Genomic DNA, 9554 nt, shown 5'->3' on the forward strand with positions numbered 1-9554 from the left:
AGATGCACTTCTGAAAGCAATTGAAATGTCTATCTTGCATTATCTTTGGGTTGGAATTTGTTCATTGGTTAATTGGGTGCACGTCTTGGTCATTTGCTTGGTTCGCTTACAAGTTGTGTCCCAAATCTGTCTAATAGATAGCTCAAGCCAGATTCTATGGACGCAGTTGTTGAAAGAAATTATTTCCGCTTTTCTGTACATTCAACCATCTCCTGATCATACTATTTATCAATTTCAGCCCATATTCTTCTGGACCAATGCCGTTCCCTTCCTGCCTTCTTGACCACTTACCTTCCTACCAATGAACCAACCCTTGTTTCAATATTGATGACTGGTGATGGCCCCCATTGCCAATCGACCAAATCGCCATTCCCATGCAAACCATGACTGCCCTCTTGATTCGCACCGATCGAACACAAAATGAGAACAAGTTGCGCATGTCCTCTTGTTCATTCAATTTATATGAACAACTTTTCGTTTTGTTACACTGATTGTATTGAGCTGATGAAATATATTGAATATTTAGGTTACCATCGGGGTTTATTTCGAAATTTAGCTACCATAACAACGTGTCTTGCAATGCAAATGGGATAATATTTGGTGCGTCATCGACACAGTAAAAACAAGATAACCATGTCGAATTAGTAATCGATCATCGAAGATGGAAGTGATGCCATGCTTTCAAGGTGGACTTGGGCAAAGGCTGGAAAGAAAAGCTTTTTAATAAGCACGCAACTATTCTTAGGTTTCAAATGCTTTGATATTGCTTTCCTTTTTCCATAAGAGGGTACCTTTTTAATTTAAAGCGCTGGCGTTCGTCCATAAGCAGTATGAGTCATGTAAGAAGAAGATGAGTTTTCAACTTGAGCGGCATAATCCGTCCTCCCGGTCGGCCAACGACGAGCCAATCGTTCACTAATAGATAAAAAGACAATACATTTGTGAAATCGGTCAAATTGAGCAATAACATTCTTCAGGAACAAGTAGTGTACAAATGTTAGAATTCGAAATTGTAATTAGACCCCCCTCTCTTGCACTTGTGCCTTCAGATAAGTGTTTTGAAGATGTGGAAGCAAATCAGAAAAGGATGAAGCAGTAACATCTTCATGTAAATAAACATCCATATCGGATTATTAGCGAATGTCACTTTCTTCATGTTCACCAAAATCTGTTTCGTTTCATTTCTTAAAGTGGTCAAAAATAAGCAGGCTATACTTAATGATATTCTTCATTTATAACTACAATCCTTTATTATTTTCCATGCAAATTTTCCTGTTCTTTTCAACTAGGCAAAAAGCTGGGGTTGGAAATCTACAGATGAAAAATAAAAGGCTGCGTGAACCTAATTAACACGTTCCGGAGTGCAGTAATTTCTTTGACTTTCCATGACCGACCAAGTCTAACCTGCAAATAAAAGATTGATGTCGCGCACCAGGATTCCAATCATTTCAATTTTCTATCAAAAAATCAATAAAAGATAAACAGAAAGTCGTTTATTTTGTCGTTTGTTTTTTCTCAAATCCTATAAAGGCTCCTTTAGTGCCTAAAAGGCTTTGGCATCCTGACTGGTTCTTTCCGGAATATTCTCAATTTCAAAGGCTGAGGCAAAAATAGGCACTTCAGGAACTTGAAATGCCGCGGGAAACGTCTCCATTAGCGGTTAAGAGGTCCGCAAAACGATAAGAGTTAAATTGTGAAAATTTCGTGCTTTCACAATTTATTTAGACGAGGTGGTGGGAATTAGGGAGGAGACGTGGAGTTGTGGTTAACGCACCTTCCTAGTTAGAGATAGGCCCCAGTTCGAATCTACTACCCTACGTTTATCAAGGCAACTTTTGTACGCTAATATGGGCATACTCCATTGCCTTTTGGAACAAAACGATCTAGAAGTCTGTGCCTCCACCTACCTTCTTTCTCGGGCTCGGGCATTGTTCAATGTACTTCCCGCTTACTTTCTTAGAAAGAGGTTACGTACGTAAATGTTGTTGACCCGGTAGCATCTTTTTAGCCAGATTTGGACAAATGTTTACAAACATTCCAGATCAACTCTCCTTTTCAGGGTTAGTCCAGCCACTCAAATGCGTTGCCACACCAAATATTGAATGAAGTTGAAGTGGTAAAACTTACACGAATCTTTCATTTTTACAGCACTAGCGATTACATCTATTTTGTAACGGTTGGTTTAAAGCCCGTGGAAACCCAAACAAAAACGAAAAAAAATGAAAATCGCTTGAATTACTTAAGGCCTCGAAATCAAAGGTGACACCAGGTTGATATATCATGGGGCATGAAAATCTGGAAGTCTCTTCAAATGAAGAAATGTCATTTTGTTTGGTGAAGGGAAAATTCAACAAGAACGGAACTTGGTTAGATTGGACACTTAAAGGGACAATGTTATTTCACTACTTAAAACATATCTATCTGGATTTGATGCCATGTCTGACACCTGTTTTCCTAGACCCAAATGAGTCTTGGCAGAGAATAATGATGGATGTGAAATTGTGCTTTGCTCGTAGAGTCATTTTTTCTTCAATTCTAACTCATCCAAATCAAGGACGGTCAGATTTACAAAGCATAAAAGGCTAGCAGCTTTTGAGTTGTGACTTGTTCAGAGGAGTCCTTTAGACATGTTTAAAAAGTGAAAAATGCCTATGGATCATGGTAAATGAGCATCGCTCGAAGGACTCCCTACTTCCCATTCTTCTCATCCCAATTAAGTTGGTCGTATTAAATATACGGTTAGACATGGAATCCTAGTGGCCCGCACTGTTCTACATAGTGTGCCTGAGTTAGGCTAACCGCATCTCAATGGAGGTTGTGAGGCATTGGATACGTGATCCAATCGTTTGATTTGTGGATAAAAAAGCTATATATCATGCATATTTCTTTGCATACCGGTACATTGAATCCACTTTGACCTTAAATATCTGGCGTTTTGTCGAAATTATTGAGACATTTTATTTCACAAGAATGTCTTTCAATTGGGCCAACGGTATTACGTCGTTCTTAATCCAGATTGCTCACATCTGCATTGCATAACAAAGGAATGGAATATTCTGGTTCTTCTTACTCGCTCGATGTTGAAATAAAAGTTGTAAGAGTGCTTGCTACAAGGAAAGATGGATTTTCCTTTCCTTATTGTTTTTTGAAGCTGAACAATAAATAGAGCAAATGTTCCAATTGAATTCAAACGCATGGAATGCAATTCATTGCACTTGCAGTAAGCCTTTACATTTGAGGGTAAGTAAGTATTGTAGCAGATTTGGGCATTGTCAGGTTTACCCAGGGAACCAACCAACCGCTCATTTGGCTCATCATTAGACCTTTAAAAAACGGTAGAAGAATCAGTCATAAAAAAGGTAGGAAAAACGTGCAATTGCTATATCTTTATCAACAGATATTAAGGTTTGTTAAAAAAAATGCTCAATAGATATAATCATAATTTCTCATTTATTGAAAAAATCAAAGCAAAAACAGCAAATACATGATTTTGTAAAATAAACAAGAAGTTTGGTGTCGTGAGATTTTTTGTCAATTAAGTCAGTTTTGGATTTGGTTTTAAGCGACCACTTTTTAATCTCATCAAAAGAGTTGCTCATATTTATTGCCAGTTTATCTTTAATTATTTTCAAGTCAAAAACCATTGCCACAGCTACCAAAAACATTTCAATCCTGCCATTTTAGCAAGTGAGCATGAAGAATGTCAAAAAGGGATGTTTTCCTCAAAAACGACATTTTGGGTATTTTTTTGCAATTTTTTTCCAAAAAAGGTAAAACCCTAGATTTTAGGTTTTTAAGTTATTTTCCTTGGTCTACTTATTACGCAAAAATAGGTCATTTTTTTTTCTTGCGTGTCCCACTTTGCGCGTTCTTTAGTTGTGCTAATGCATACTTTGCCAACCACTTTTTTTTGCCGTGCCGAAAGTATTAAAGCTTCTAATTTTTTCTGTGCATCCATTTCTGATTCACCCGTTATTGCTATATGTTTTATTCTATAAACTACAATATCTCTCTCTACCGAAGAAATGCAACAAAGACCATGTATCAAAGGGCTTGAGGGTTTGCCTACCTGAAGCTCAGGGCTCCAGGGATGTCCAAAGGCACATTGATGTCCGTGTACTTGGTGTCCAAGTACGTGGTCATGGGATGATAGTAGTTTTCTCCCACTTGAAAGTTATACGAGTACATCCGAGTGACCGGACGGGTCCACGCTCCATTTTTACCGGCACTGGCTCTGTAAGACATCTTGTTGCTGGCAGTTGGACTGAAAAGAAGCGGAAAAGAAGCACAATTCAATAATACTCCGTCTTAATTATTGTCGACACGGGCAAGATTAATTCACTTTCTGTCCCAGAGAGCCAGAGCCTCCGTCGTTGTGCCCCAAAGAAAATCACGACCGCGGCGGATGGGCTGGATTTTCTTAACCTCCGATGATTGAGAGCCCCAAAGCGTTCCCCATTCTTTGTCTTTTGTCTTTTGCCTTTTGCCTTTTGCCCAAGAGAGACTGGACACTCGTGTGTACCTTTAGAATTGAGTACGTTAGTGACACCCGACCCACTTCAGTCAGACAAGCCAACATGTCGGCAACTCAAAACACTCGGTACATTCTGAGACAGACAGACCCTTGCCTCGTTTGTTTTCGTCCGGAAAAAGTCAACACTTTTTTTGTACCAAGCTAGATGACATTTTAAAGCTCTGAAAGATCTGACTGTAAGCAAACAATTTGTTCACATATCACACTTGGAGGATTGAGTAGGTCCTATTTGGTTATCTCGCTTAACGAGGGTTGTCTCGAAACAATAAGAACAGCAACACATTAGTCGGACTGCTTTTCTTGGCCTTTTCTTATGGAAATAACTCTTTTGTTACCGAAATGTCCGCTCGATACAGGTAAGAGTGATGCTCTTTGGTGCAGTTGTTAGACCATAAGTTGAGCAATCAACGAAGCAAAAAGTAATTTTCCGCTCGCTTAAGCTTACGTTTCATTGGATATTTTAAAGGCTTGAAGCATAATGGCCTTCGAGTTTGCAGTAAGCGTTTGGAAAGATGTCAGCCATCTAAGTACTCACACACGCACACACGCACTAAAAGGCAGGAATCTTAACGTCCATAGTTTCAGAGTTGAATGGCTAACAAAATGCAATTTAGGAATGCCAACCATGTTGCACAAAGGCAATGGTCAAGAGAGGCAAATAAATTCCAGCGGAACAGATTTTTCGCCCAGATCAAATCCTTAATAAATACGATTTGAACTGTTTTGTTTGTCTGATTGAATGCTTTTTTGAGTAAGTATCGACTACTGGTTTTCTGATCAGGATTTAGGTTGTATTTGAAGAAATGAAGTTTTGTTGATAAAAAACGATGAAAAGCTAGAAGTGCTGGGAATTTCAAATTTTACATATATTCTCTCCGAAGCTCATTTCTCTCAAGTACATCCCTCATGAAAAGACATTTTCAAACGTCATCGATGCCCCCGCCCCCCCAAAAAAGATTACTTTCATCAATGACAATAGGGTTTCCCTTTCCTTTTTTTCCTCAATTACTGTGCTAGACCTGATGTATTACAGCTTTCATTTACCTTTTTTCGTCCAATCTAATGACTTTTTTTGTCCCTCTCTATTTTGTAATTTCCTAGCTTACCTAGTCTTGGCTGACCTTTTCCTGTCTCTAGTACATAGAAAAATGACATGTGCAATGCAATATCTTCATTTGTAGAAACTGAGTTTCACACATGGGATAATGTGATTAGTTGATGGTCATGCTTTATGCGTCTCCTGCATCTTAAGAGTTCCCAGATTAAATAGGAATCTCTTGAACGCCAATTGGTGGATGGACACAGAGGCCACGTTCCAAAGTTGTAGGTAATAAAAAGAACCTTACCGAATGACGCATTTCTCTTCGTGTTTATTTGACTCTAAATATTAGGCATTGGATTCAACAACTCCCTGTTCATGACGAAAACGAGGAAAGGAGCAATGAATTACACACAAGGAGCATGGCATCATTAATCCTGAATGCTCTCCAAAGACAATTTCGATCTTCAAAATGACACTTAGTAATGTTTGGAGTGTATCGTTTTCATGCAATCTTGGCATTGATTTTCATGGGGTTTTCGATTTTGGGATGTAGTATGTCAAGCGTTTTCTTTGGGTTTTGCTGAGGTCAGCAGAACTCCTGAATCTTCATGGAGTTTAATGGACATATCCACAACATTTCTGGGTGGCATTGCCAAGAAATGCTCAAGTTTCTTACGCTAGACCGACGACACCGTCTCAAAGGCCATTGAATTTGAGGGGTAAATTGATGTCTGAGCATGTTTCAATCCCCTGTTGGCTTGCTTGACACTTGGCCCAATTTTTTGATCGTATGATACCAAATTTGAAAAGAGGACAGGAGCTTGCTAATAAATAAAAGAAGAGGACAACTATATATTCGAGTATCTAACTAAATTCTAAGTGACTACTGGTTTTCAGGTATTTAGCTTTATTTAATTTGATACGTGCAATGAGACTTTCAAACCACAAATTGCGCTCTCGTCAGCCCTGAATACTTCTTGGAATGAATAAAAGTGGAACTAACTTTGATTGTACCTGTTCGTGGTTAAGACGATCGAAAAATGTCGAAAATGAGACATTTTGTTTGCTGAATCGCAAGGTTTTCCTTTCTTCTTAAAAGTCGGATACAAAATTGTTCGGATGGGTCAGCAGACCATCAAATCGTCCTATTAGTTTCCATAGGAATTGTATTATATATTTACTTGTATCTATATCAGGTTGGTTCGCCTTCGGTTGGTGTTGTTAGTCTTCTAAAGCTTCCCATAGAGAAAGGATTTCCTTACCCTTTGCAACCACTTTGTCACTTCAACTTTTGGAACCACTGTCCAACCCAAAGCATTGCTTTATATTGATTTAGTTAACGGAATTGGGCACGTAAAACTACGTTTGCCTCTGCGAGTACTTGAAAAACCTTGAAATCCAACAAATATCCCTTCGGACAAGCCGGAAAATTGTCTTTGTCAATCATAAAAAAGCGAAACATGGTGGCCTTCATGTCGAGGATAAATTGCTTTGATATTTCGGATGTCATTGATCATTGATTTGCATGAAATGAAGTGCGAAAAACCTTTTTCTGTTACATATGAATGCACGCGTAGATCACAAAACAAAAAAAGTTAGGGGACAATTGCCAGAAGACTTTTAAATAACTATCATTAAACAATGAATTGAGAGATGCTACCTCAATCCGAAACAATAGGAAGAAGTTATCAACATCAATTTTGCTCTATTCAGTGCGCTATCGGAACACAGTTCAAGCACAATCTAACGAAGATCCTCAAGGGATTGCCCGATTTTGCTAACAACTTCAAAATGCCCAGCGTGACACGCGAGACCTCTCTTACCTCTGACAACTCCTCTCGATGGTCAATCACTAATTGGAACTCCGATTCGTTATCCCGCAACGAACAGAGCTTTCTCGTCGGTATTTCCTGGCCCCAAAGGCGAACAAAGATTCGAAATCGCTCAGAAGCGAGAGAGGCCAAACGAAGCATCACCGAAGAAGGCCGGATGAAGCACAAAGAAATGGGAAACTCTTGTCAAGAATGTTTTAGCACAACACTTGCTGTCTCACGTGGTCCATGAAGGATCTAAGCCATACAGCACATACATATATGCACCGTGCGTTGTTCCAAGGAACGGTACTCGAAGTTTCTGAACAACTTGCCATATCTTCTTATCACGACCGATAAGCTTGGCAATACGGTATAAACTGTAAGCATTTGTGTAGTATGGACCATCTCTGTTCAGATTTCCATTCCCTCCAATCCATGACGGTTTTTAGGGCGTTGAAAAATATTTTGAGTGGCTTTTGGAATTCAGACAAGGGGAAACCATTTTCTCTGTCCCTTGATGGAGATGAGGAATATTGCACATACTAAATGCAATCTTTGGCTGAATGTTAACGATGTTCTCCCATTTTGCGATATTCCAGCTTATTTTAAGTTCTTTCACGAACGTTCAATGAATGACAAGAATGGTTAGAATTCAGATAAAGTAAGTCTATTGAACAATCCTAATTCTACTCTTGCGACTAGAAGAGATCCAAGGTACGGAGAAAACATGACTTAACGAAATGACCTTGGGCAAAAGAAGAGCCAATGATACCCCTTTCCTTACTCATGCTGTGGTAAAACAACAGTCAAAGCTTTTGTGAAGTTGATGGTTTTTTCTTTGGCAAAACAGGCATTCCGATTCTGAGCAGAAAATGAAACGCCCCGCATCAAAAACCTATTTCCTTTTTTTCGGACTTCATAAACGCTACTGGGAATGGAATTTCTAGCACTTTAAGACGAACAAGTTTTCATTTTATTTAGATTTATTATCCTATATTATTCGATGGAATAACGAACTAAAGTTGGCGGATCTGGCAAGCCCTTGAATATAGTGTGGATCAGGAAATTTTAGTCAAAGTTTGTCCAAGTTTGACTTAAAAACTGCTACTGGATGAACACCTACATACTCCCTACGAATATTTGAGGGCAGTAAACTAAACGATGAACGGGTCCCAAAAGCTTTTCAAGACGTACAGTATTCGAAAGATGGAAATGGACGAAGCGGAAAATGCGGGGAAAGAATGGGAACGCACCTATAGGTGAGAGAGCAGAATGACAAGTGTTTATTTACTAGTAAGGCGGGGGGGAAAAAGGCTGCAAAACCAGAGTCGCCATCGAACATGAAATACAGAGATATGGAGGGATGATCCAAGCATACTACAAGTATCTGATACCTTTCGTACCTTCTCTGAACACTGTGCACTCCCAACTTTTTTAGTCTCTCCCAATACGGGAGCTCTCTCATTCCTGTGATATTCCTAGTGAAACATCTTTGGACTTGTTTGACCTTTTGCAAACCTGCTGAACTCTTTGGAGCCCAAATGGGTGAAGCATAGTCAAGATGCGGCTGAACAATCGACTTGTACAGAGTTAGCATCGTGAAGCTATCTCTGGACTTAAACGTGCGATATATCCAACCACACATTTGAAAAGCCTTACCTACCTTCAGCTGGATATGCTCATCGAACTTTCCATTATTTTGGAGGACTACACATAGATCTTTCATAGATGAGACCTGCTCAATATCTTTACCTCCATTATCTACGAGTGGAGTATTTAAAGGAGTTGACCCTAATGTCATTGAGCGGAATTTCATTCCGTTCAGGGCCGTATTACTCTCAGTTACCCAAGAGTAGATTCGAACTAAGTCCTTAGCAAGGCTACTGGAATTTTGGCCATTTCTGCCAGAAAGTAACTTCTTGTCGTTAGCATAAGAAGAGAGACTGACAATAATATCAAGCTTTTGAAGCCTGGCAAAGAATATTTTGAAAAGGAGGGGCCCTAAGATGGAGCCCTGGGGAACACCTGACTTGACATCATTGTATGTCACTAAGGGATCCCTCGACCTTCACAATTTGCACCCAATCATGAATGAAGCTTCTTATGCAATTGAGAACCTCGCCTTGGACCCCAATATCCTGAAGTCTATTTAACAAAAGGCCTT

At 39.3% G+C, this 9554-nt stretch overlaps 1 protein-coding gene across 1 annotated transcript in view; it reads left to right on the forward strand.

Moving 5' to 3' along the window:
* The window catches only part of LOC131881592 (uncharacterized), a gene marked incomplete in the record, with an annotated part of 2556 nt that extends 2026 nt beyond the window's left edge, over positions 1-530 (forward strand). Inside the window, 1 exon segment of the mRNA XM_059228498.1 lies at positions 232-530.
* Positions 531-9554: the final 9024 nt, after the last annotated feature.

Source organism: Tigriopus californicus, chromosome 6 (genome assembly GCF_007210705.1).
Source record: "Tigriopus californicus strain San Diego chromosome 6, Tcal_SD_v2.1, whole genome shotgun sequence".
Classification (NCBI taxonomy): Eukaryota; Metazoa; Arthropoda; class Copepoda; order Harpacticoida; family Harpacticidae; genus Tigriopus; species Tigriopus californicus.